This window comes from Perognathus longimembris, chromosome 15 (genome assembly GCF_023159225.1).
Source record: "Perognathus longimembris pacificus isolate PPM17 chromosome 15, ASM2315922v1, whole genome shotgun sequence".
NCBI lineage: Eukaryota > Metazoa > Chordata > Mammalia > Rodentia > Heteromyidae > Perognathus > Perognathus longimembris.
Genome location: NC_063175.1, coordinates 22,854,983 through 22,882,343, shown reverse-complemented (window position 1 = coordinate 22,882,343; position 27,361 = coordinate 22,854,983). Strand labels below are relative to the sequence as shown.

The following is a 27,361-nucleotide window of genomic DNA, read 5'->3' as shown; positions in this document are numbered from 1 at the left end:
TTCATAGGAACAGGGTTGTTGCACCTGCAAAATTTAATTACACGTTTGTTTGTTATTGTGTTGTTTTTTTTCCCTCTCCTTTTCTATGGCAAAGATATCACTATAATTGGAGGTTGCTTGTCTTAGCCCAACTTGTTTCTGGTTGAGCTTAGGAGAAACAGTTTTATCCTGGGAATGAATAACGATGACGTGAGACTAATTACTCTGCAGATTTCAAGTTACTTCATTTACTTCATTTTATCTCCATGGAAATCATCGGAATCACCCCTGTGGAGAGGTTTGATGTTCATGGTAACTCACCTTTGGATTCATCTATTGAGAGATACTGATGTTCTTGACCATGAATTACAGAATTTTCAGACTATCTGGAAGAACTGATTCTAGGTGGGGTGTGTTGATTCATTAACAGTGGAGGTTACTATAAATAAATGGACAAATTCAATTCAACAGATGTGTCTTGACTGCTCTTGGTGCTCAAAGCATTATGGGAGGCAGTTCAAAGACTAAGACAACGATGGCTTGCCCCCAAAGCAGTTGCCCTCTAGAATTATTATGTCTGTGGGAGTAGGGACTACAGAAAGAGCTGAAGTTAACTGGGACCCATTCTGAACGTGAGTTATCTCAAAGGTATCATAGCAACATGTAAGTAATTGTTTTGGAACTATATCTCACTCATGTCAGCTCAACTATCAGCTTTTATAAAAAAGAGAAAGAGAGAGAAGAGTATGGTTTTGTTGTTGTTGTTTTGTTTCTGTTTTGTGCCAGTGCTGGAACTGAACTTAAGGCCTGAATGTTGTCCTTTAGTTTATTTGCTCAAGACTTACTTGAGCTATACCTTCACTTCTGGCCTTGGGATGGTTAATTGGAGAAAAAAGTTTCACAGACTGTTTCCTGCCTGGGTTAGCTTCCAACCACCATCCTCAGTTCGCAGTCCTCTAAGTCATAGCTAGGATTGTAGGCCTGAGCCTGAGTGTGTTTATTTTAGATTCACTGTTAGGTGATTTTCTGCTGATTGGCACCACGGTTAAAATCATTTTTATCATTTATGAATAATTATTCATAGAAGACAATATAACAGTGCCAAGGTGGGGAAACCATGATATGGTGAGAAATTTGACTAGCCTCAGTGAGAGGATGCCTTGATCTGGGGCCTAGCATGTGTTCAGTGTTTTTTCAATGACGCCCAAAAAGGAAAGTTGGGACTTCAGGTTGTCAAGATTACTGGAGGGGGGCTGGGGATATGGCCTAGTGGCAAGAGAGCTTGCCTCGTATACATGAGGCCCTGGGTTCAATTCCCCAGCACCACATATACAGAAAACAGCCAGAAGTGGCGCTGTGGCTCAAGTGGCAGAGTGCTAGCCTTGAGCAAAAAAAGGAAGCCAGGGACAGTGCTCAGGCCCTGAGTTCAAGGCCCAGGACTGGCCAAAAAAAGAAAAAAAAAAGATTACTGGAGGATGTTGGTAGGATTTCATGGAAAATGTTGGACAATGCTAGAGGCACTTACATCAAAGACTTGTTTCTTCATGATTTAAATGCAACCAAATGTGAAGGTGCAAATCTGATGTGAAGGTGCAAATCTGCTCATATAACTGGACATATAACATAACATATCTTTTGCATTACTTTAAACATAGTCAGGTATATTGGTGAGCACTGTAATCCCAGCCCAAACCATATCTTAAAAGCAAACTTAAAAAAAAAAAAAACTTAAAAAGATCAAAGGTGGGGCTCAATATGTTCCTAGGTTCAATGCATGACACCAAATTATCTAACATGAAACTCCTGTATACATCCATAGCAAAGCAGAACTTATTTTATAAAGCGCTTTCTAAGCATCTCCACCACCTAGGAAACCTCACCTGTAGGACCGCTGCTCTGGGAATCCATTCTGAGCCAGACATTTGTAATGCCCTCATTCAACTCACCCTGCCTCTTCTGGCACCTTCAAATTTTTTCAATTGATTGGGACATTGTGACCAAATATTAACCTTTTCTGGCTTTTCTTATTTCAAACTAAATGACTTTTCCTTCATTTGATTTTTATATTACAAGTAGAGCAAGATTTGAAATTCTGTTTTTGTCCTTTGGAAGTACTAGAGTTGGAACTCAGGATCTCACTCTGGTCAGGGAGAAGTTACCACTTCTACTACTCTGCCAGTGCCTTTTTGCATTTGGTTGTTTTTCATTTAGGGTCTTGTTTTATGCCAGGGCCTACCTGTACTATGATCTTCCAATTTGTGCTTCCTTTTGTTGCTAGGATGACAGGCACATACCACTGCATCCAGCTATTAGTTGAGATGGAATCTTAAAAACTGATTCTTCAGCTGGCCTCTCACCTCAATCTCCTGAACCCCAGCTCCCAAGTAGTTAGAATTACAGGCTTGAGCCATCATGCCAGATTCAGTTTGTATAACGTAGTATTATTCACCCCCCAACTTTTTTTTTTTTTTTTTGGTGCCAATACTGGGGATTGAACTCAGCATCTCAAACTCTCACTTGGCTTTTTTGCTCAAGGCAGATGTTCTACCACTTGAACCATATCCTCTCTCTCTCTCTCTCTCTCTCTCTCTCTCTCTCTCTCTCTCTCTCTCTCTGTGTGTGTGTGTGTGTGAATTGAATTGGAAATAAAAATCTCTCGAATTTTTTGCCCTGAGCTAGCTTCAAACAATGATCCTCATATCTCAACCACCCGAATAGCTAGGATTGTAAACATGAGCTATAAGTACCCAGTTATCCTAACCACTGTTAAGGGTAGAGTTCAGTGGTATTGAGAACACTCGTAGTGTTGTGTGTCCCGTCACTACCACCCATGAACAGAATTCCTTTCACCTTGCAGCACTAAAGCTTTGCACCCATTAAACACTAACTCCGCATTTTCCCATGAGTAGCTACATATTAGCTAATAGTGCATTTATATGGTTTGTGTCTTAGAACTTCAACCTTTATCTAACTAGTACCAATTTAAAGCAAAATCATTTCCTTCCAGCCTAAGCCATTTGGGGGAGGGCTTTGGTTTCTCTAAGCTTTTTCAGTTTTATTTTGGCTCTCAAAATAGTTTGACCACCTTGAAATTTAGTCTAATGGCTTTAGTATCTCAGGATTTATCACCAAAGAGGTATAAATAATAAATAATGGTTGGATGGGTAGTTAGTTGGCTGATAACATAAAGAGAAGAAAACTGGAGTAGTTGGTAGCACCAGTTCAAGTGGTTCTCCATATATTACCACATTCCATTTTATGGTTACTGTCTCCAAAAGTAATTCAGCACCTCACCCATTGTGAGATCCCCACACAATGACAAATTCCAACAAGATCATATTGCCACAGTCATCCTGAGGTTTCCATCCATTAGTGCTGCTGATAACTCATATCCCTCCCATCACCAGTAAAAAAGAAGTATAATCTGACTCATGTACTCATTTGTACCAGGCCTGTGATTTTTTACTTCCTTTGAATTACCTGATGTAATTTCTTCACCCAGGGAGACATCTCATTTTTCATTCTATAATGGTGTTGGCTAAGAATAAAAAACCCTTATGCTAGTGTGAGGTCAATTAAGTGGATGCAGAATTAGCATCATCACCGTTTTCTTTTGCATTCATGCCAAATAAATGTATTCAGTGGGTTTGTTTTTCTTCTTAACTGCTCTACTGTCTAAGGAAGCAACATTGAACATTATGGAACATTATGTACCTTGGTACATTTTACCAAAAGTTACATTGCCACTCTATGATTTTTTTTTAAACAAGGGGATACCTATTTGAAATGGGCTATACTGGCTGTTAATTAATGTGCATAATTACCACACATGATTCAAACATGTCTATAAATAACCAGATGTGAGCATGTTTTAAAACTGCAATATGGAGTGTTCTTTTTGTGTTCTGGTAAGACAGTGGCACTTTTTCCAAAGTTAGGAGAATTGGATCTATAGCATTCATTTACATATTACCCATTCATTCGTTTAATTTCCTTTCTTTCTTAGTCATTCGTGAGGCTTGGACTCTGGGCCTAGGCGCTGTCTCTGAACTCTTCACCTCAAGGCTAGCGCTCTACCATTTGAGCCACAGTGCCACTTCCCATTCATTCATTTAATAAGCTAGGGACAGCACTGATCCTGGTAGTTCAACAGTGAATGGAGACTTAGTCCTTCCCTTTCAACTAGTAAGAGTGTGTTATTCATATTCACTGGCTCCTTGTAAACTATCATCATAGGAAGAATGATTCACTGTAGGATGCAATGGAGTTACAGCATGACTGGAGCATACAGAGAGAGAGAGAGAGAGTGAGAGAGAGAGAGAGAGAGAAAGAGTTTTCAGTCCTCTGAGACAATCTTTTCTCCAGATTTCTTCATTTCATACATTTGCTAATTTCACAGAATTCTTTAATGTCGGAGAGAGAAGGCAACTGAGTTGTTTTCAAATGTAGGAGCGGAAGTCCACCCAGATTCAAATGGTCTCAGTCTTGGCAGAAGAATTTAAGCAGAGCCCAATTCCCCTGATGAAGAATTAATTAATGGATTCCTTTGAATGAACCATGTGTTCTAGAGGTTGCTCTTTGCGGGTATTGCTCAGATTGTCCCCTCCTCCTCCTCTCTGGTTCTCCTAAGTACCTTTCTCCTTCAAATTCCCTGCATGCTGTTACATTCCCAGAACACAATTTTCTTTGTGCCTTTGACACTCCTCCATTGCAGACCAACAATAGCCTAGCTAGTAACTCCCCAAAGGGTAACAGAAGACCCCTCCTAGCTCCATGGTCACTGCAGAGTGCATTTAGCTCTCCCTACCTGGAATACAGTTGTTTTACTATCTAGCATGTCATAACAGCCTGATTGTCTTGTTCATCTTCACATATATATATGTCTGTATGTATATATATGTACACACATATACATGCACATATATGTATATATGTAATCTTTTCTCAGTGTTATAATGATTACAAAAATATGACACATAGCACAGCTCTATGCCAATGGGTCACACCTATAATCCTACCTACTGAGATAGTTGAGATCCAAGGATCTAAGTTCAAAGCCAGCTTAGGCACAGAATTCCATGGTTTGATCTCCATTTAACTTCCAATAAATAAATTAATTAAGAGAAATAAAATCTAGAATAAAAGAAATAAATTAATTAAAATAAATAAATAAAATCAAGTGGTAGAGCATGAGCCTTGAACAAAAAAGCTCAGGGACAGCACCCAGTCATGAGTTCAAGCCCCAGTACTGGCACAAACACACTAAAAAAACCCACATATTATAAAAAGTTTGATTTTTATTTTACTTTTTGGGGTGTGAACTTAGGGCTTTTAGCTTGCAAGCAAGTAGTTGAGCACTTGTGTCGTGTCTTCAGCTTTTTCTGCTTTAGTTAACTTTTCAGATAGACTCTCCATATTTTTGACCATCCAAGCTTAGAATATGATCCTCCTACCTCCACCTCCCACCGGCTGGGATACATATGAGTGTCACTATGCCTGGCTACAACTGGCTATTGTTCATGGGCTTTCACTTCCCTTTACTTCAGTTTGTAGATGATTTAAGTGAGACTTAGTATCCATTTTATGTAACCTTTCAATTGCCTATTGATCAAATTTATTCAGATTATGTGAGTCACAATATGTGATTTTTTTTTTTTAGTTACCTTGGGGTGAATAACTTTATGAGCTGTATCTCTCTCTCTGTCTAACGTGAAGCTCCAATAGATGATTTCAAGTTTGAGCGAGGGGAGGGTTAAGATCAAGTTAGCAGAGAACTTTCCCAATCCTAGGTAAACTGTGAATAATCTGCACCCTCCTTCCCCCTCAATTAATCTAATAGCTCCTTGTCATCATCCTGAGAATCAAGGTAATGTGCACTCCCCCCTCCCTGATAGACGTTCCAAAATGCTCTGCAAGAGGAACATGGCAGCCCAAATACAAGAGAGGAGTCTTACTGGGCGTGTGATGAAGGCAGGCTAAAGAGGTAGGAAGTGTGTGACATTTGGGCTGTGAGTTGTCAGGAAGCAAGAGATCTGAGTGGGTTTTTATCCATTACAGAATAGAGTTCTGCCCACAGCACTGAGTTGCTTTCTCAGAGCTGGGGCTAGTCCTTCCAGAGTTTACATGGCAGCTGTGGTGTACTAAAAGAGTACCACATGTGGGGGTCTAAGAGCCAGGTCCATTCTTTAAAGCTGCTGCTTCGTACATGGATTATTTGGGGGGCCAAGTTGTTTCACTACTCTTAATCTTAATTTTCTCATCTGTTGAGTAGAGAATAATAATAATACTTCCTTTTTTGGTTGTGAAGTTTGGATGACATAATACAAAGGAAAGTGCTTTATAAATTCTAACTCACCACACACAGCTCAATCACATGTTATTAAAGGTGTCTATACTTAATCCTTATGACAAAAACACATCTGGGGCAAAGGCGGGCCGCAGCAGGGGAGGAGGTCAGTGAATACCCTAAAAAAGTATTAGCAGTTAAATCCTTCCTCTTCCCTCTAACTGGAGTCAAATTTTTATGCCAAAACCAGAAAAAGTAAAAAGAACATGGTTTGTTTTCACAAAGAAAACACAGCTGGAATGCAGCTTTATATTTTTAAGAGCACCCACAGAGGCCAATGTAGCAGAAGAACACATCAGAGCAGCTTGTGGACTTGCAGTGTTTGGATTCCAGTCTTCAGAAGCAGGATATGGAAAGTATATCAGAGCCTGGAGCTGGTGGTTCACGCATGAAATCCTAGCTACTCAAGAGGCTGAGATCTGAGTAGAAGGGAAACCGACAGGAAGTGAATTTTCCAGTGACTACAAAAGAAAAAGATCAAAAATGTTATGCTAAATTAGAAAATCCTAGGCTGGGAGTGTGGCTTAGTGATAGAGTGCTTGCCTAGCACGCATGAAACCTTGAGTTCAATTCCTCAGTACCACATGAACAGAAAAAGCCTGAACTTATACTGTGGCTCGAGTGGTAAAGTGCTAGCCATTAGCAAAAGAAGCTCAGGGACAATGCCCAGGCCTTGAGTTCAAGCCCTGAAACTGGTGAAAATAATTAAATAATTAATTTAAAGATAAAAGTCTGATAGATGTTTACAAAAATTAAGTCTTTCTGGGCCTGATGGTACAGACCTGTAATCTCAGTACTCAGTCCAGCCTGACCTACATAACAAGATTCAATCATAAAGGAAAAGTGCTAGGGGAGGGGAAGTGAGGCCTTAATCGTATTGACTGATTTCACAGACAATATTTTTTGAAAATATATAATTCCATTATCTTTTATATAATGGACCTGGTGGGGAAAGAGGCCCTATGTCAAAATGTTATGCAGAGAGGGAAAGATAAATACAGACTTAAAAAAAATAGTTGAAGAAAAAATCTCAGTCATTCTCAAAAGTGCACATTCACTTCCTATTTTGTTATCAAAAGTACTTTAAGGGCTGGGAATATGGCCTAGTGGCAAGAGTGCTTGCCTCCAACACATGAAGCTCTCGGTTCGATTCCTCAGCACCACATATATGGAAAACAGCCAGAAGGGGCGCTGTGGCTCAGGTGGCAGAGTGCTAGCCTTGAGCAGGAAGAAGCCAGGGATGGTGCTCAGGCCCTGAGTCCAAGGCCCAGGACTGGCAAAAAAAAAAAAAAAAAAGTACTTTAAAACAATTATTTCTGAAATGACAGCAAATCCCACTGATTCCCTTCCACCCCTAGGCAGATCCTCTTTGGACCCCAACAATTAATGTACCCTTACTCTCAGAAAGTAGCAATGGAGCTGCAAATAGATTCCAGAATAGTGGTTATATAATTTTTATGAAAATAACTTTCCAATCCCAGCATCTTTGAAGGACTAGCACATTTCCTGAAATGCTGAGGAATGTCTTGGAATTTCTCAACATGAAGATTAGCAGAAACCATGTATGCAATTCCCTATTCTGAAGGATGCACAAGAAGACAGACCTCACTGCTGTTTGTATCCCATTAAAAAGTGATTTGGGGGCTAGGTGTGGGTGGGAGGGTGTCGTGCTACTCAGGAGGCTGCCGTCAAGGGATCTCAGTTCTAAGCCCAGACTGGCTAAGAACTCCATCTCCAATTAACCAACAAAAAGCTGGGCAGGTGGCATTGCTCCAGTAGTAGAGGGCTAGCCAAACAAGCAACCTGAGCAGAGTCCATAGACTCAAACTTCAGTGCCAGAAATAAAAATGAAGTGATTTATGGAATACTAGACAATGAGTAACAAAGTAAGACTGATGGGTATTTGAACTACATAGAAGAGATAGGTTTTGCAGGAGACCCTCACAATGACTTCCATGACTTTTCTGTTCTAACTCCCTGAAATCCCCCTGCATCCAGGGAGCCCCATTGCCTATTCTATCTTAGGGAGCACTACCTTCACACCCAACCAACTTGGGAATGTCAGGGATAAATTCCTGAGTAAAAATTAACAGTAAGCTAGATCACAATCCCTTCCCTCTCTGAAGATCTTAACATCAAAGCAGAGCTTAAAGATTATTGTTCAAGGTTCCCTTTGTTTGTTTTTGTCAATCATAGGGCTTGAACTTGGGGCCTAGGTACTGTCTCTGAGCGCTTTTGCTCAAGGCTAGTACTCTACCACTTTCAGCCACAATTCCACTTCCATTTGTGCAAGATTTTCTAAGATGCCAGAGGAAGTGCCAGTTGTGTGGGCCGTGACTCTGGGATAAGACCACAAAGCCTGTAGAGTCAAGTTGAATCTCTGGTGCCAGAGTTGTGGATTATCAGCACACAGGGCACTCCACAGAATGTTCCTGCATATGCTGTACGAACCTTCTTCCTCCAACTGTAAGTTTAGGCTTCCCAAAGGCTTCTGTCAGGTTGGAAGGAAAACACTGTATCTATACTCATCCTCACCATCCATAGGTAGCAGGCATCTGAGAGCAGTCCTCACAGTGAACTGCTCAGAGCCTGGCAGTGAAGTGGGAGTGACAAGATCTTTCCCATCCTGTTTGTGTTGGGACAGAGGGAGCTGGCTGGAACTGGTCTGGTGCCTTCACAGTGCAGGTGTTGGGCTGCTGGGTAGGAAGTACAGCCAGAGAAAACATAGGGCAGGAGGCTAAGCAGAAGCTGTCCTATGGAATCTGACTTCCCACTCCCTTTTTGGGGCACAGATAAAGCACCTAGGATTCTTGAACAGACCACAAAGCCTTGGGGAAAAAATCAAATTTCTGGGCTAAGGGAGTTTTGTGATAGAGCATATATGCTTAACATGTGTAAGGCCTAGAGTTTAATTTCCAACACTTCAAAAAGAAAAGCAAAGGAAAGAAAAATTGAAATTCAAGAAGAAAATGCTTTAAAATGCCTAAATCCAACAATGAATTCATTGAAGAAGCAATATTTAATTATAGCTACTTGATGGCATTTTAAAATGGCAAACCATTAGATGTAATTCAATTCAAAAAACAGTTGTTTGATCTATGTTAGACAATGAATACAAAATGAAGGAACAGAACAACCCACTGGGTTCAGTGTCTACCAAGATAAAAAAGTTATCTTGGGTAAAATAAAAATGTCAGTGAATATTCTATATACATAGAATTCGAGTCTAAAGGTTTACTCTGGAAGAAAAGTGGAAGGGGAAAAGGAAAAAGAGAGACAGAAGGTAAATAATTCTTCATTGCATATGCAACTACATATGAAAACAAAATAAAGAACCTGGATGAGAGCTGTTGAATATGGAGCTGGGAAGAGAAATACAAACAGGATCTTTGGGGAGGGTGGCTACTAGGGAGAAGGTTGGGCTAACTAGGGTGAAAGAGTGGATATTAGCAAAATATATTGTCCATGTGTATGAAAATGGAACAATAAATCCTGTTAAAATTGAATGAGGGAGATGGTTATTGATAGTATACATGCACGGAAATGTCACAGTGAAATTCCCCCCTTGTGTAGCTAATGTATGCTTGTATAGCCAATGTATGCTAATATAAATGCAGAGAGAGGGACAGAGAGAAGGAATATGAAAAGAATACTTATGGGGGGGACCACATTTTTGTGTGGATTTAATGTGATGAATCCAGAAGAAAAATTATGCAGGGATAACAAACTCTTAGAATGGCAAATTGCCAACATAACAAAAATAGCAATGATATGTGCATTTAGCATCAATCTATTTTTTTTTGTTGTTGTTGCCTTTCATGTAATGATTGAAGAGTTTAGCAACTATTGCTGAGTTAAGCCTTAGTACTAAAGCTGACTCTTCCATCCTTCCTCAGAAGAAAAAATTTTGGCACTAACACTTAAACATCCCACAGGAAAGAAGTTCTGGAAAGAAAGCATGCTCACCCCCACATAAGCATCAAAGAAGCAAATTAAAGAGTCTAAATCATCCAGAAAAGTAAGGTAAGACTCAGAAGACTCAAACTAATACGCATAAAATGCAAGTCACTGGGGGAGAAATGCACGCTTATTTCTTGAAAGTAGACAGGAAAACATCTTGACTGCACCATTGGGCATTTTTGATGGGCTTTTTAGATATCTCAGAAACCTCAGGTCCAGAGTACATTCTGGGAATGTCTTGCACCACCAACCTCCTCCTCCTCCTCCTCCTCCTCCTCCTCCTCCTCCTCCTCCTCCTCCTCCTCCTCCTCTCCTCCTCCTCCTCCTCCTCCTCCTCCTCCTCCTCCCCCCCTCCTCCTCCTCCCCCCTCCTCCTCCCCTCCCCCCCCCTCCCCCTCCTCCCCCTCCCTCCCCCCTCCCTCCCCCTCCTCCTCCCTGCCTGTAGTGAGGCTTGGGCATTGTCTTGCTCAAGGCTGGTATTCTACCACTTGAGCCACATTTCCACTTGCTGGCTTTTGATGGTTCATCGAAGATAAGAATCTCATGAACTTATTTTTACCCAGGCTGGCTTTGAACTATGATCTTCATATCTCAGCCTTCTGAGTAGCTAGGATCATAGGTGGGAGCCATTCGACTTAGGCTTCCTTCATTAAAAAAGAAAAAAGAATTTAATTTCTCCTGTTTTAGTAAGAGAAGATAAATATTTGTCTGCATGGCATAATATATATCATATATATGGACAGATTCAGTTAATCATCTTTAAATCCTTTGATGGGTCCCTTCAGAACCATGCCCCTGAGAAGAGAAAAGTTATAAATGAAAGAATTTGATTGTTTGAAAAAAATAAAATAGGACTCTGCCAGTGATGGAGGTGATCTGGAACAGAGCTGATTCTTAATTACAGAGTAATCCAATCCTTAAGACTTTTACCTGGCAGTCTCCATCTTCAAAGGATCTTAAAAAACAGAATGAATTCTTCAATCTCTTTTCTGTCTTTCACTTCAGGGTAGCTGCTCTGTAAAGAAGAGTGCTCTGTAAAGAGTCTATCTTTCAGAAGATTTACTCAACACTACCTATTGTTCTAGGACACAGTTTCAAGTATCTCTCCTTTACTTGGTTTTGAATAATCTTCTATGACCCTATAAAATTATTTTTAAGAAAATACACATGCAAGCACACTGCAGCTTCTCTGGGGGAGATATTATGTTAAAATAATGTAGAAGTACTAGCATAGGACAGAGATCAGAGATGGCTTTGTGAAAGTATGTAACACATAGAATATATGGATATATCTGGATCTTGTCAACAGGAAAAAGTCACATGTATAAAAGGGAAGAGCAGGGGCTTGGAATATGGCTCAGTGGTAGAGTGCTTGCCTTGCATTCAGGAAGCCCTCGGTTCGATTCCTCAGCACCACATAAACAAAAAAAGCCAGAAGAGGTGCTGTGGCTCAAGTGGTAGAGCTCTAGCCTTGAGCAAAAGAAGCTCAGGAACAGTGCTCAGACCCTGAGTCAGAGCCCCAGGACTAGCAAAAAGAAAAAAGAGGGAAAAGCATTTCTGCAGAGAGAATTGCTTAAACAAAATTCTGGGATATGAATGGATATTATTCGCTTAGATATAAGGCACACTGAAGTGCAGCTAGATTCTAGGCCATAGATATGTATGGATTGAGTTCATAGGAATTAGAGTAGGAAGGTGAGTTGACACATGAGACTCTTTATCTCTGACTAGCCAGCAAAAAAGCTGGAAGTCAAGGTGTGGCTCAAGTGATACAGTTCCAGCCTTCAGCAGAAAAAGTCAAGTGAGAGTGTCAGGGCTTGAGTTCTAGTCCCAATACTGCCACAAAAATGTAAAGTGAGTTGAAGTTTACATAGCCAGGAAATTGTGCTTAAAATTTCAATGAAATGTCTGGCCCTGAGTCTATGATCAGTTTAACTTATCACCCCATTGCTTCTGCTTAGACAGAATGAGATGGACACAGGAGCTCACAGCCTAAGGGGTGATATAAGCAGGAAATTCCCAATTAAATTTCATACAGCAGAAAGTATATATTGACTACCTTCTATGTGCCACTAATCATGCTGTGTAAAGTGAATACAAATAAATAAACAGGACATTCTTTTCTAATGAAGCTAAAGAGGTGATTAAAGAGAAGAATAGAATTTTTAATGCATACAACCACTAAGACACAAGTCTGTCCAAAATGCCACATAATCCTTCGGGGACATTTGTCACGGTCAGCTCAAGAATGTACCTGACAGGACCTGAATGGAGACTGGAAGATATGATTTGCCTCCGTGTTTGTAGCAATAGCGCAGTGGCAGCGTCAGGATCATTGCCAACATGTATTAAGCACATACAGTATGCCAGACATTGTTCTCAGTACTGCACCCATATTAACTTACTTAACCCTCACATCAATCCCCTGTTCTGCAGACACAGGCAGAGAGGTGGAAGATTTTGCCTGAGACCACACAACATGTGTGGCAGTATCAGAATGTACATCCCTTTCATTGGTATCAGTGCCCACACATTCGAACACCACCACACAATACTTTTCCTATAGAGGGGGGCATCAACCAGACCTGATGAAGACAAAGAAGCTTTCCAGGGGGATGAAACACTAACATCATTCCAAAAAGATCTGAGGAAATCCAGTTGTTGAGCAAGAAGTTAAAGAAAACAGAAGCAGCCCGATGGAGGTAGAGCCAAAGAATATATGCCTAGAGACCAAGAAAATGGAAAAAAACACAGTTGGTAGCAGGTGGGTTGGGTAGGTGTTGGGGAATAGTGACCCCCACAAGAGTAAGCAGGGAGCATTTGTTTGGTGATCCGCAAGGAAGAAAAATTTACAGAAAATAGCCATGTGAAAAGATGCAATGTATCTATTCCATGCATACATAGATCAGGAAGCTGGTCCCAGCCAGGACACATGGGGGCCAGGTGGTACTGCTTTCTCTCTCCATTTTCACTCTGTCTCTGCATCTCTCAAGAGTGAACATGGCCTAAATTTGGTCATGCTACTAAAAGCAGAGAACGTGGAGTGAACAGGGCAGAGCTGATATGGGAGATAGTGAAAGGTGACTGACTGGCAGGCCCCTAGCTTGGATGAATTACAAAGCAGGGGGGGGGGAAAAACACATTAGAGCAGATTTGGAGAGGGTTCTAGACTGTATTGTGTGCCTCTTCCTAAATCTATCCATTGGAGCTTTAACCCCAACGTGACTCTGTTTGGACTTGCGGTTTTTAAGGACATAATTATGGTAGAATGAGGTCATGAGGGTGGGGCCCTAATCTGGTAAGTCTGGTATCCTTATAATAAGAGAGAGAGAGAGAGAGAGAGAGAGAGAGAGAGAGAGAGAGAGAGAGAGAGAATATTCACACATGGATGAAGACACTATAGAGGGATTTAAAGCAAAGTCACAAGTTGGAATTGGCAAGACTCCGTATCCGTGTAAGTGGAGGGTGAGAAGGAAAGAAAGAGAAAGTGAGAAGAGAGTGTGTGTGTGTGTGTGAGAGAGAGATCATGTTTCTGTCTTCAACTCACACAGAGAAGAGGCTGCATAAGGATTCAGAGACAAGGCAGCTATCTACAGTCAGGAAGGGAGACCTCACTAGGAATCAATTCTACTGGCACCTTAATTTTGAACTTGTAGCCTCGAGACCTGTGAGAAAATACATTTCTATTGTTTAAGTCAGTCCACAGTACCTTGTTATGACAGACCAAGCTAATACAAAGGAAGGGAGAATTCACATGTGGAAGAAGACACAGATCGATTCAGAGCAAAATCACAAGTTGCAACTGGCAGACTTGGTACCTCTATGGAAGTGGAGGGTGAAAGAAAGCTAAGAGGAGAGGAGTTGTCCAGGATTTTAACCTTGGACAGAGGATAAATTTGATTCCTTTTCTTCAGTCTAAGATGCAAGAGTTCTACATGGACATGTAGTAAAAACATAGGATTTCTTGCTTGCAAACAGGAGAAACTTAAGTTGGGGGAGAGTCACTGTAAACATGTTCTGCGCCTGTACTAGACACATGCTAGTGTAGAGAGGTACTGGGCTACCTCCTGGCTCTTCTCCCTTTCTCCTCTCTCCTGAGTGATTTAGTCTCATCAGAATTCCTACACAGCCTGGCTCAGGAGTTTCAGTCCAGGTTTCTGGTTGACCTGAGGTTTGACTGCCCAGGGCCCTATCCTTGGTCCTATCATTTATAGCTATTTGTCATGTGATAGGCTGTGTGCTCCATAGTGGCTGGCTATGGGCAAGGTCTGGTGCTGGCAAGGAGTTTGCTAGAAGCATGTAGGGTGTAGACTAGAGTGTAAGAAGATCCTCTTTCTGGCCTTAGACATGCTAAGTGGGGAGAACCTGTCTCATGGGCATATAGAAGACTTGGCCTATCATCAACAGGAAGTTAGAGACCTGAACCATTCAGCAAGGGCAATGAAGGCCATAGAAACAGAGTTCAGAGTTACCACACATGGACCTTCTTACCATTAAATAAGCAACAGGAAAACACAAATGCAGCTGTAAAATTCAAGTTGGCGCATGGAAAATTTATGCCCTTCTCCCAAAGTCACCACTGTACACAATTCCACACATTTTTCTTTTTTTAGATACATTTGCACCTATAAAATATGGGCATATCATTATGTTCAGGGTTTTTGTTTTTTTAGCAAATGGACTTACACTTGGTATTAATTCTCTTGTATAATAAATTGTCTTGGAAGCCATCGCATTCAGCACCTACAAATGTATGTTATTCTTTGTATCTACAAGCTATTGTTCTGGTGAATAGATTGGATGTTAATTATTTATTCACTACCCACTTCTAAAATTAGGTTATAACCAGTGATTCTCAACTCCAGGTAATGTTTCAAGAGTTTCTAATACATGTATCTCTGGATGCTGCTCAGATATTTAGCAAAGACCTTTTGCGTTGAGAAGGATATTTACTTTATCCACTGATAGCTACTGCCAAATTGTCCTCTGAAAGACCAATTAGATTTCTAGTAATACTAGGTGGTACTTGTGCTTATTTCTCTATGTCCACATGGAGTTTGCTCAAACTATTTTTGGTTCACAGGCTCCTTTAAAATTCTTCTAAAGTCAGAAAATACACAAATGTACACAGACAGAGCATTTTGCATACATACATTGTGGGTTCACAATTGGCTTGACCACCATCCATAATCACCCCTCCCCTGACCTTCTCTGACAGACCTCTTAATCTATGTGGGTGGTCTCTCAGCCAACGGTCATGGGTCTCAATCTTAGCTATACATTGGAGTCAACTGCACAGCTTTGACAAAGCCTCATGTCCAAGCTATGCTGGATAGGGTCTCAGTCTATGTTCTCCTTTTGTAACAGATTAGACCTGAGAACGAGTACTTTTTTGAGAAAGATGCTTATTTTGGCCCATGGTTCTGGAGGCTGGGAAGCCCAACATCATGGTGCTGGCAAAGACATTGTACTACCTCACTTCATGACAGAGAGCAGAATGGCAGGCAAGTACACACATAGAAGACAATCTTAACTAGGTGCCAGTGGCTCACACCTGTAATCCCAGCTATTCAGAGGCCGAGATCTTAAGATCTTAGTTTCAATAAAGCTAGCCTGGACAGGAAAGTCTGTGAGACTCTTTTTCTAATTAGCCACAAGTAGAGCTGTGGCTCAAAGCTAAGGGACAGTGCCCTGGCCCTGAGTTCAAGCCCCAGTAACTGACAAAAATCAATCAGGCCTTGAGAGACCAAGGACATATGTTTTCTTTCATATGTGGAAATTAGATCTTATTGTAAATAAATATATGTAAACATACAGGGATATATGCAAATATACACAAAGATATTATCTAAAGTATGATATATGCAGGAGAGAATTACAAAGGAATTACAATGTTGTAATTACACCATTGTAATTCCTTTGAACAACTTATAGTTTAACACAACGAATACCAGTGGGTTGGTAATTGAGGTGTCAGGGGAGAGGGCTGAGGTCAGGGGTAGTGAGGATAAATGAAGAGAGGGTGGGCGAATGCAATCATAATATTTGATGTAGATATGCGAAAATAAAAGCAGGAATATCTCATGGGTGGGGCTGAGAGAGATGGGGGGAGATGGGGTGACATTGATCAAAGTGTACTGCATGCATAACGTGTTGAAATTTAACTCCTTGCTACAACTACTGAAAGAAAATAAATTACAATAATAATAATAATAATAGTATTTTTAAAAGGCAGTCTTGTCCTATAACAACTTGGAAGAACACAGTCACTTAAGAAAGGCATTGATCGGGCTGGGGATATAGCCTAGTGGCAAGAGTGCCTGCCTCGGATACATGAGGCCCTAGGTTCGATTCCCCAGCACCACATATACAGAAAACGGCCAGAAGTGGCGCTGTGGCTCAAGTGGCAGAGTGCTAGCCTTGAGCGGGAAGAAGCCAGGGACAGTGCTCAGGCCCTGAGTCCAAGGCCCAGGACTGGCCAAAAAAAAAAAAAGAAAGGCATTGATCACCTCTTTATTTTGTATTATGGTGATTCTGGGGATCAAACTCAGGGCTTTCATGTGTTAAGCAAGCACAGAGCTACATGGCAGCCCTGACATTGATCTCTCTAGCCAAATGTCCTCTTAGAGGCCTTATCTCCCAATGCTACCACAAAGACACTCCAAGGTCAACAGGTGCTTCTGGTGGGCTATGGCATGTTTTAAGCCATAACAGGTGTGTTTGTCCACATTCTCCTGGGCCAGTGGTCCTCACAGTGAGGTTTTCAGGAGCCAGCAGCAGCACTACTACCTAAGAGCTGACACCTTCAGCTCCACCCTAGCCAGGCTGAATCAGACACTCTGGGGGAGGACCTAGTGCTCAGTATTTCCACAGACCTGCCAGGTGATTCAGAGGCTCACCACTGGGACTGCCAGCCGTGTGTCAACTGGGACTCTGAACTTCCCAGCACTGTTCTTTCCCGAGTCTTCCCCCACAGTGGGCTGGACTCCTGTTACTGAGGTACACCAGGGAATGTTGGGAAATTGGCTTGAGGCACAATCCTGGGGAGTTGGACTGAGAATAAAGAAAAAAGTCATGATGATGTTTTGACCAAGGGAGGCAAATTATACACAGTAGTGTTTTGAAATGCAACCTCAATCCCAACCTCTTGAAACAATGGGTTAAATGTGTGCGTGTGTGTGGATGCGTGTGTGTGTGTGTGTGTGTGTGTGTGTGTGTGTGTAGGAGGGACATCTCCTAGGAAAGATGTTTCCTAATGTTCATTTGAGTTTCAAATGAATTTATAGCCCCAAAGTGATTTAGTACTAGTCACTGCTATAGAAGAAATGACTTAGGACTTGATAAATGGTATTTGTTTCTCATAGCCCGGTCAGATTGGTGTTAGAATTCTCCATGTTGAGTGTGAGATATATACATCTCCAGGCCACACCCTTGACCTACTAAGTTAGAAACTCTGCAGGTAGCATCCAGAAATCTGTATTTTAAACCAGTTTCCTGGTGACTGGGGGACTCTGATGCTCTGTGAAGTTAAACCTCTACCTCTGGCTCTCAAAGTAAAAGCCACCAGTTCTAAGAATGCTAAATCAACCATGAATTTAGTCACCAAGGCATGGTACTAAGGTCTCAAAACCCTTACAATACTCTAAGTGGCACAGAACTCAGGAAATGCCTGCACTTTTTCTGGGCCACTTGGTGATTCTCCGCTTAACAGTTGTCTTCTATATATCACCATATAAACAGCAGAAAGGGTCTGGTGTGGAGCTTTCTTTTCAGACCCTGCCAGTTCACCCCAGCTTTCCCAGAGTGGGATGAAGAAATAAGTTCATGAGGTTTTCTGTGGCAGAAGGATATAAGAGTATCAAGAGAAAGGCAGAAGACACAGACCACGACCTGCTGAAGGCTCACCTTCCCTGGGGCCGGGGTGGGCATGTCCCTGGAGAAATCCCTCCTTCCCTCCTAAGACCTGCTCTTGGCAGAGGCCAAATCTGCTCTTAAGTCTTTTCTGTGGCTGAATTCCATAGACTGGGTAATTTATAAAGAAAACGAAAGTATTTCTTACAATTCTAGAAGCTGGTAAGTCCAAGTCATGGGGCAAAACTGATTAGCACCTTCTTGCTGGCAAGGGCTTTGCAGAGTCCTAAAGCAGTACAGGGTGTTACATGCAAGACAGAACAAGTGTGCCAAAAAGCGCTAGTTTTAATAACAAAGCCACTCCCTCAATAATGCATTAATCCATTAATCCCCAAGTGGATTAATCCATTAAACAGGGCAGAGGTCTCATGACCTCCCAAAAGTATCACCTCTCAAATACCATTAACACAGGGCTTTGGAGATTGTCTCTAACACATAAAATTGGAAGACTACACCCAAATGAGTGGATCCACTGATTATATATTTTGATTTATGAGATTTGGGGTGAGGGTATATAGTCTTACCACATAGCCTAGGCTGACCTAGAACCTGCAATCCTCCTTCCTTAGCTTCCTGAGTTCTGGGATTACAAGTATCTGCTACCATTCCCAGCATGACATAAACTTTGAAACATGGAGAACTTAAACAGAACTTCCTATGGGATTGGATTGACTGAAATACTCAGAATATAAAGAATGCTTTTCTCTGGGAAGTGGGACTAAAACAGAAAGAGTGACTGGCCTGGAGAATGGTTTAGAAACTGTGTGTGCTTTGGGGTTCAATTCTTTAGCTGGAATGATGTTGGGAAAGTTACATAAGCTATCTGAGTTTCTGCTCTTGTGGCAAAAGGGACTCTTCCTCCTGTGCACTCATGAGAAAGAACTGAGGGAGGCATTGTTATAGATCAGATCCTCAGCAAGCACTTCCTAAATGTTAACAAGAAAGGGAGAGGACATACACATATCACACAGTTCCAGATCCTTGTATTTCCAAATCGTGGCTGATGGATACATTCTGCTTTTAGAGTCAGGAAAGAATACTAAGTAAGCCACAGTATAAAGCATCAAGCAGCTGTCACCAACATCAGAGGACAAAACATGACTCCTGGGCCATCCTGATCAAAGAACAGGCTGTGAGAAGGCTAGATGAAAAACCAGGAATCCTCTACTGGTGGCAGTGGCACCCCGGCTCTGAAAGCATAGATCACAGGCTAGCTAGCAGGTTGGGTCAGAGTACTTCCTGCTTCCCCACCCTGCTTCCTCCATGAGCTACAAAGCCATTATTTCCAGCATCAAACTAAAGAAATGGAACAAGCCCATCCAGGGCTGCTTTAAATATTCAGATAAGCCCTTGTGCCCCTATCAGTTAAATTAAGCCTTCCTAAGAAAAAGTAAGTCAATTAGTTCAAAATGTGGGTTAGTGCTTCTGGGTATTTGAGAGAGGATTTTTTTTTCTTTTTTAGTTCATTTAGAAATACAGCCACAGGGCAGGTTTCCCCTCCCCCCTCCCCTCCCCCCTTCCCCATCCTGTGAACCCATCATACATCTAGATATCTAGAGCTTCAAGTTCTAGTCCTTGCAAGTCCTCATGCAGATGGTAAACTGTGAGCTGTAAAGTGTACCTGGGGTTGCTCTGTCAGTTACTATCCTCCATCTTACTCCATCATTATAAATGGCTATCTTTAGACTGTGGAGAAGACATGTCTTTACCTTCACTCAACTCCTTCCTTTCTTTACTCAGGAGATATTAATTCTGTACATTTCTGTCAACAAAGGATGCCCTCTAGGAATTAGAAAACACATTCTGAAACACACTTGTAACCTAATCTGCAAAATTCACTAATTCAAGTAGTACAAAATACAAATGCATGAGAAGTTTCATCAAATGGACTCCCAGAAGTGATTTCTTGACCAAGAACACAACCATTTTTTTGGTTTTTGAAGAGGATGCCTAACTGCTATCTTAAAAGACTTTCCTAATTGATACTGACAAAGATGTGGAAACAACAATCTTTCATACCAACATTTGCGCATGAGGCTACTAAGTTTGTTTTTGCTGTTTACTTTGTTTTGATTTGTTAACTGACTGTTTTACTTATATATAGCAAGACACCTCAAGAATTTTTTTTCAGTTCTGAGATCATTGTGAATAGCTCCCCTGTAGTTTAAAAAAATACAAAGGTTTCACGTGACAAATACCACATTAACAAATATCTTTAGCTCCTTTACCACCTTAGTTGATATTACACTGTGACACTTTCATAACATTTACTTGATAACATGTTATAATACAACATAATTTAATAGCAATGTTTACTACATTTTCACATACCCTTTGAAGATAGATAACTACAAGATAAATAAATTACTACCATAATTAATTTTAGGTACAACATTTATATTTGAGTTCTTCATCAACCAAATGAAGTTTAATTTTCAGAATAATGTAACGAAAGGAGAGCATATGATTTTAGGCTCAACAAAAACATAACTTGCTTGTAGAAAACAATTTTCTTCCTTTGCATTATTTTGTGTAAAAAGCAATACAGTAAACTAGTGGATAATCATTAGATGGAAAGGTCTGGAATTACAGTGGCCAGGTGGCAACAAGAAATTAATTACTCTAATCAATCACTATGCTGTTTACTCTGACCAATGTTTTTGATGTTGTTTTGTTTTGTTTTAGACATAGCTTCAAAGGGGAACAAAAGATGTATGCAGAGTAGGCCAGGATTTTAACACAAAGCATCTCAGGCTAGTCTGGTTGGGTTTGTCTTTAAATTCTTCCCTGTCATATCTTCTAAAGCATATAAGTGGGTTACTACTTGCAACAGCTCAGGAGAACTATACCAAGTTATGAAGACTGTATTGTCTCTTAGCCCTTTTCCACTATGCTCACAGACCATGGCCTTTGCCTTTCCAAGATTCTCAAATCAAATTACACACAAAGGATCTTAATGGTAGAGGGCTGTTGCCTTGAAGATTTTCTTTTTTCATTCTTTAGCTCCTAGTGGCTGAACATTGTCAAAATCTCAGGCATGGTCTACCAGATCCCCTGTCCTGTCCTGGCATGGTCTGAAAGACTTGACATGCTTTCAAAAAAAATTTTTTTAAGTTTCTTTTACAATGCTGGGAATTGAAATAGGTCCTCATGCATCACAGATGAGCACTGTAGTTCTGAGCTACCACCACTTCTCCCCAGCCTGTGGCTCAACCTTTTTAAAGCCTTCATTTTCCTGTATATAATAAAGAAGAGCCAAAATAAAAAAGAGCTAATGGTTAAGCCACTGTGGTAGCATACACTTGTAATTTCAGTACATGGGAGGCTGAGACAGGAGAATCATGATTTCTAACCATCCTGGGCCATGTCAAAAACCAAACCAAAAAATGAGCTAATGGTTAAATATTTATTAATGTTTCAGATGCTGTGTTAAATGCTTTACATGTATTAACTTGCTTCTCAAAACAATCCTATAAGGCAGGAACAATTATTATTAAGTCCTAGTATATGTAATGATGAGAGGACAGAGATACAAACCTGCTAGGGCAAACTAGAATTCAACCTCAGGCTGTCCAAGCTCAAATAAGAAGCTTTCTACTACTCTGTTGCGCAGCCTTCAGTTTTAAAGTTAGCTCTCTCCCTACACACAACTATTTGTACATTTATTGAGTGTTTGCTGTGTGCCAGCCAAGCAGCTAAAATATAACAAGGAACTGAGTTATAAATGAACAGAGTTATAGGAAGAAGAATGGTTTTTGCACTGGTGGAATTATTATTTTCTCTTTCATTCCTTTGTAGAGTTAAATTCTCTGGGTTCGATTCTCATGTGAGTTTACAAAAGAAAAAACATTACTCAAGATAATCTTCAATTGATTTCATGAGAATAAATAGTGAAACTGAAACAAAGATGCATAAAAAATTGACTTTGATTTGAATTCATATTTAACCTTAAAGTATTTCTGAATATTTGAGCAATTGTATTAAAAGTATGGCTCTCCTTCTTTTGATTTGTTTCTTTAAAGGGATTAACTAAATGTCTTTTCTGGCCTCTGCCTAACAGCCCACAAAGTCCTTTGGATTTACTAATTTAAATGTTCTCCAACCTACCTCTCCTAATACAGATATCACATTCTCTGGATTTGCCTTTGGAAGGGTTAACATTACTTTTACTGGGGAAAGAAAGAAAGGCCCCTCGTGCTACTTGCGCAATAATTTTCTGCAGCATGTATCACTCAAAAAATTAATGTCAGGAAAATATTAATTCAAATCAATAATGAAATGTTAGCTTGCAAGTGTTGACTTGTAGTTACTTTACTTTTTGTCCTGATTTTGAGTTAGAGAATTCCAGATTCATGATATTGTAGATTTTTCAAATAAATTTTTTTTTTGTTAAACGTGAAACTTAACTTTAACACAGATCCTATACATCTACTTATTCAGAAAAAATGACCTGAATGCCCTTGGCATTCTGCATACCAGTCCCAAACTGCAAGTGTATTGGTTCAGTAGAGGAAACAGGTAGATAAAAAGCAACTATACCAAGATATGTACAGCATCTTGACTTCTGGAACTGAAACCTCTTTGTACAACTGAGTAGTGGTAGTAGTAGTAGTAACAGATATATAACATGATGCCCAGGAAACCAGAAGTAAATTCTAGATCCGATAACTTGAATATTTTATGGCATTCAGAGAAGTTGCCCGATTGCATTCTTTAAAAGGCTAGCCTAGGGCTGGGAATGTGGCTTAGTGGTAGAGTGCTTGCCTAGCATACATGAAGCTCTGGGTTCGATTCCTCAGCACCACATACACAGAAAAAGCCAGAAGTGGCACAGTGGCTCAAGTGGTAGAGTGCTAGCCTTGAGCAAAAAGAAGACAGGGACAGTGCACAGGTCCTGAGTTCAAGCCCCGGGACTGAAAAATAAAAATAAAAAAGGCTAGCCTAATTGATGATACCAATTAAAATATTAGAATAGTGTGTGTGTGTGTGTGTGTGTGTGTGTGTGTGTGTGGACTCAGGGCTTTGTACTCTGCTTGATATTTTTGCTCAGGGCTGGCACTTTACCACACGAACCCCACCTCCCCCTTCCAAGTTTTTGCTGGTTAATTGAAGATAAGAGTCACAGAATTTTCTACTCAGTTTGGCTTTGAATGGTGATCTTCAGATCTCAGCTTCCTGAGTAGCTAGTATTACAGATATAAGCCACCAACACCTAGAGAGAATAGCATTGGAAATCTTCCTACGTGGTGTAAACTACTATAAAGTTTGAACCCAAAATAGAAGTCACTGCATTTCGAAAATAAGGACACTGGGAGTTTTTCCTCCCCTAGTAACCATATCACTACTTTCAAGAAGTTTGAGAAGCAGAAAATACAAATAGGTGGTACTTTTTTAAAAATTTTATTTTATTGTCAAAGTTAAGTACAGAGGGGTTACAGCTTCATCTGTAATACAGTGAGTATATTTCTTATCCAACTTGTTACCTCCTCCCTCATTTTCCCCTGCCTTAGCCCTCCCCATTTCCCTATCCCCCCATGAGTTGTACAGTTGGTTTACACCATCAAGTTTTGTAAGTATTTCTGTTGCATTGGCTTGTCTTTTTATCCTTTGGCTCTCAATTGTGGTATTCCCTAGGTGGTACTTTATAACGATGGTAAAAAGAGACAACCAGTGTTGAGAAAGCTTATAGTAAAGAGTTCTGACAGCTAAATAATTGCAGAGTGTTCCATATTGTAATGGAATTACTCTCAGGGTAAAGGAGCCCCAAGAAGTTTTGCACAAGAAGTAAAGCCTCCTGGTCAGAGGAGTGAAGGGCAGCTGCTGGCTCTAAGTGGTGGCCCAAGTGGCTTCCTATTGGGAAGGGTCAAGTGGCAGAGTAGGAGGCCTACCTGAGAGGGCAGACAATGAACACTAGCTCTACATAAACTATAAGAAGTTGCTTTTGTTGATGCTTTCAATTTGGAATTGAGTGTACAGAACCACAGGATATTTTTCTAAGAGATTATTTACATAACCTGAAATTGAACTCCTTTATAAACCCAAGTGTAATTTTATGTTATGGAGTTCTAAAAATTAAGCTATGTTTCTTTCTTTTGAGGGAGGCTGGCGGTGGGTCTTTTCCAGAAGAGACCTTCTTCAGTATTTGATAATGGATCTTGATTGGTAAAGGATTTTGGTAGCATGGTAGGAGCTGGTACCAAGAAGCAGATACATAGCCACAGGCTAATCAGGCCAAGGCCCACTTTCCAAGATGCGTTTCTCCTATCTAATTTAAGCGCGGATCCTGCTGGTTATTGGCCAACTGTTCAAGTAGCACCTGAAACGGCTGTTTTCCAAGCCCGTTAAAAAGATATTCTTGCTCGATGGGTTTCAGTCTTGCTTTTCCCCACCCCATCTCCTGGCCTTGGCCAGTAGAGACTTGCCCTCGGGGGCATTTTGTCCAGGGAGCACAAAACTATTTTCTTTTCTGGAAATAAGTTGACGTCAACTGGGAGCCGTTTTTAGTCGCTTTGTTTCCCTGAGCGTCCAACCCAGCACACACCGCCTCTGGCAAACTGCGAATGATTCCAAGCAGCTCACCCAGAGGGGAGGGCTGCTGGTGTGGGAGGAGGGAGGGAGTATGTACCCCAAAGCCTGCAGAAATGAGGTCCGGAGAATGGCTACCTCGTGAGCCTGAGGGGGCCTAGGTCCCGACGCTGAGTTCGCAGCGCAGCCTAAAGCTAGCATGGGGGGCTCTCGGGTCATTGATGGCAGAGAAGCCATTGGGGGTGGTAAACCCTGGTAGTTAACCTGCCCAGCGCCCACCTGCGCCTAGCCTCTGAGGACCAAATATCTAGAAGCATCTTGGGATAAAGGGGCAGCCCTTGGAAGGAGCTGTGTGTCGCTGATGTGTGCCCTGTTGCTGGGCGTGGGTTGGTGTATGTGACTTAGCTGCCCACTACCCTGGAGTTAGGGACACGAACTCATCTTATTTCTGGGAGTGGGTGTCGTGCGTTGGGACGTCAGCAGACACCGCTCTACGCCTTGGGAACAATTCCGGAGGAGGGCAACCTCCAGATGCCTTGCCCTTGCATCCCAGGGAGATTCTCTAGGTTGAGCGGGGCAGGAGTGCGTGTGGTGTGTGTGTGTGTGTGTGTGTGTGTGTGTGTGTGTGTGTGTGTGTGTGTGTGTGTGTGTGTGTGTGTGTGTGTGTGTGTGTGTGTGTGTGTGTGTGTGTGTAGCGTGTGGTGAGTTTCCCCAAAGAACCAGAGGAGGCCCGCGAGGCAGGGACTTGCTTTAACTTGTTTCCGCACCTGGCGCGATTCCCCCGACGCTCCTCGGCGTCCTAGTCCTGGGCGAGGGGAGGCACACGGGGGACGAGCGCGGGGAGCCCTGCAGGAAAGACACACCCGATTACCACTTGGATGCCCGCGCTGCCCGGAGAACTGGTCTTCCTTCCTTCCTAACAATCTTTTAAGACTTCAGATTGATGGATGGGGTCTATTGATGCGTAAAAGCCAAACAGAGCGGGGCAGCGAAGGGGGAGCCGACAGTTGATTCCCAGAGTCGAGCTGCCCAGATTCCGGGGTTGAAGGGAAACGTGGAGGACGCACTGGGGGAGCCGGCGCGGCTGCCTCCCAGGAGACCCGGCCTGGCACCAGGGCGCGGTGCTGGGAGCTGGCTCCCAGACTCAGGGACTGGTTGCTGGCCACTGGTGCTAGCCGTACGTCGGGGAACACGGGGGTCTTCCCGAGGAGGGAAAAAATTAGGGTGCAGTTTCAGCTCCGGAGGCGGCCCGGGCTGTGTGATCAATGAGAACGCGTCCCCGGGCTGCACTGGGGCAGCCCAGGGTCGGGCGAGCGGGGGTGGGGGGTGGGGGTGCGGTGACGCTGGGGCGCGCGGGGAGCCTGGGCGCGCCGGAGGCGGGTGTTTGGCTGGAAGTAGGACAGTATTTCTGATGGGAAAGCGGGATCCGGGGAGCTCTTTGGCTGTCTTTCCAGTTTCCAAGGTGCCCGCCCCCGCGTGCCCGAGGCAGCGCGGCCCCGAGGGCAAACGAACGGCAGTGGGCAAACTTGAAGAGCCAAGAGCGCGCCCGAGCTCCGGATGGCCGGAATAGTGATGGCTGCGGGGGCGACCGACACCCAAGTTCACTTTTTCCCCTCTGCCCGTTCTTTCGGCCTTAGGGGCCCACGCTGCTTTAGCTCCAATCCAGTGGAGTAAAGGCCATTTGCTCGCAGGCAGAGGGTGGCCGCCTGGGCGAACGGAGAGGGAGGTCCCCGGGGTCTCGATCGCCTCTCCCCACATCTCCCCTCCTACCCGCCCCTCCCAAGCCTTCCTTTCTGGCTCCTTCCCGGGGCTGGCTCGACCAGCGCGGACTTGCCCCAGACCTACGGGGAGCGCCCCAGGTCTTTAATGACAGCTTGAAAGTGGCAGTTGGAAAAGTCGAAAGAGATGAGGCTGGCGTGGGGCGTGTTTCGTTGCTTTGCAAGAGTCGGAAAGGGAGTTGAGAGCCGCGCGGCTGGCCCCAGGCCCCCGCTTCTCGCCGCCAGCAAGTAGGTGGGGGAGCCACGGCTGCCGCCAGCCCCGTCCCGCTCCCAAGCCTCGCCCGCTGCGCCCTGGCCGCGGGCGCCGAGAGGGTGCGGGGCCTCCTCGGAGCCTCCTCCACCCTGCTCATTAACCTGCCGGCTGCGCTCCGCTCCGGGCGGCCCCACACACGGGCTTCTCGCCGCGGCACCCGCGCTCCGCTCGGCGCAGGCAGCCGCCGCCCCGAACCCCCCGGCTCCGGGGGGCAATGAGGGGGCGGTGGAAGGGGCACCGCTCCTCGGGCATTACTTAGAGAAGCGAGACCGCCCCGCCCTCCCGCCCGCCCGCCCTCTCTGCGCCCGGGCCCGCGTGCCGCTCCGCCAGAGGGTAAGTTGGGAGTGTTTTCGCCCCCACCGACAGCACTCCCTCCCCTTCCTTTCTTTTCCTTCAAAGTTTTCTTAGAAGTAAAGAGCGAGCTCCGGGGTGGTTTGGGGAGGGGGTTGGAAGGCAGAAGGTCCGAACAACCTCTGTCCTTTACGATCTCCCTAGCTAATTCACCCCCACCTCTCCACCCCTGCATCCCCCCTCGTGCGCGCCGCCCAGCCTCTCCCCAACCGCGCTGGGGGGGAAAATGACAATTGGAGCGCGGCTCCTTTAAGAGCCC

The 27,361-nt window shown here is 43.0% G+C and overlaps 1 protein-coding gene across 2 annotated transcripts in view; it reads left to right on the top strand.

Annotated features, from left to right (window-relative positions):
• The window catches only part of Kctd1 (potassium channel tetramerization domain containing 1), a 188,165-nt gene that overhangs the window by 62,931 nt on the left and 97,873 nt on the right, over positions 1–27,361 (top strand). Inside the window, exon 1 of one of the 2 annotated variants that reach the window (XM_048363556.1) lies at positions 26,762–27,084. The exons of the other annotated variant lie outside the window; for it this stretch is intronic. The gene's annotated coding sequence lies outside the window, so the exon portion shown is untranslated. Of the gene's footprint in view, positions 1–26,761; positions 27,085–27,361 lie in introns of those variants that run through there. 2 annotated transcript variants of the gene reach the window in all.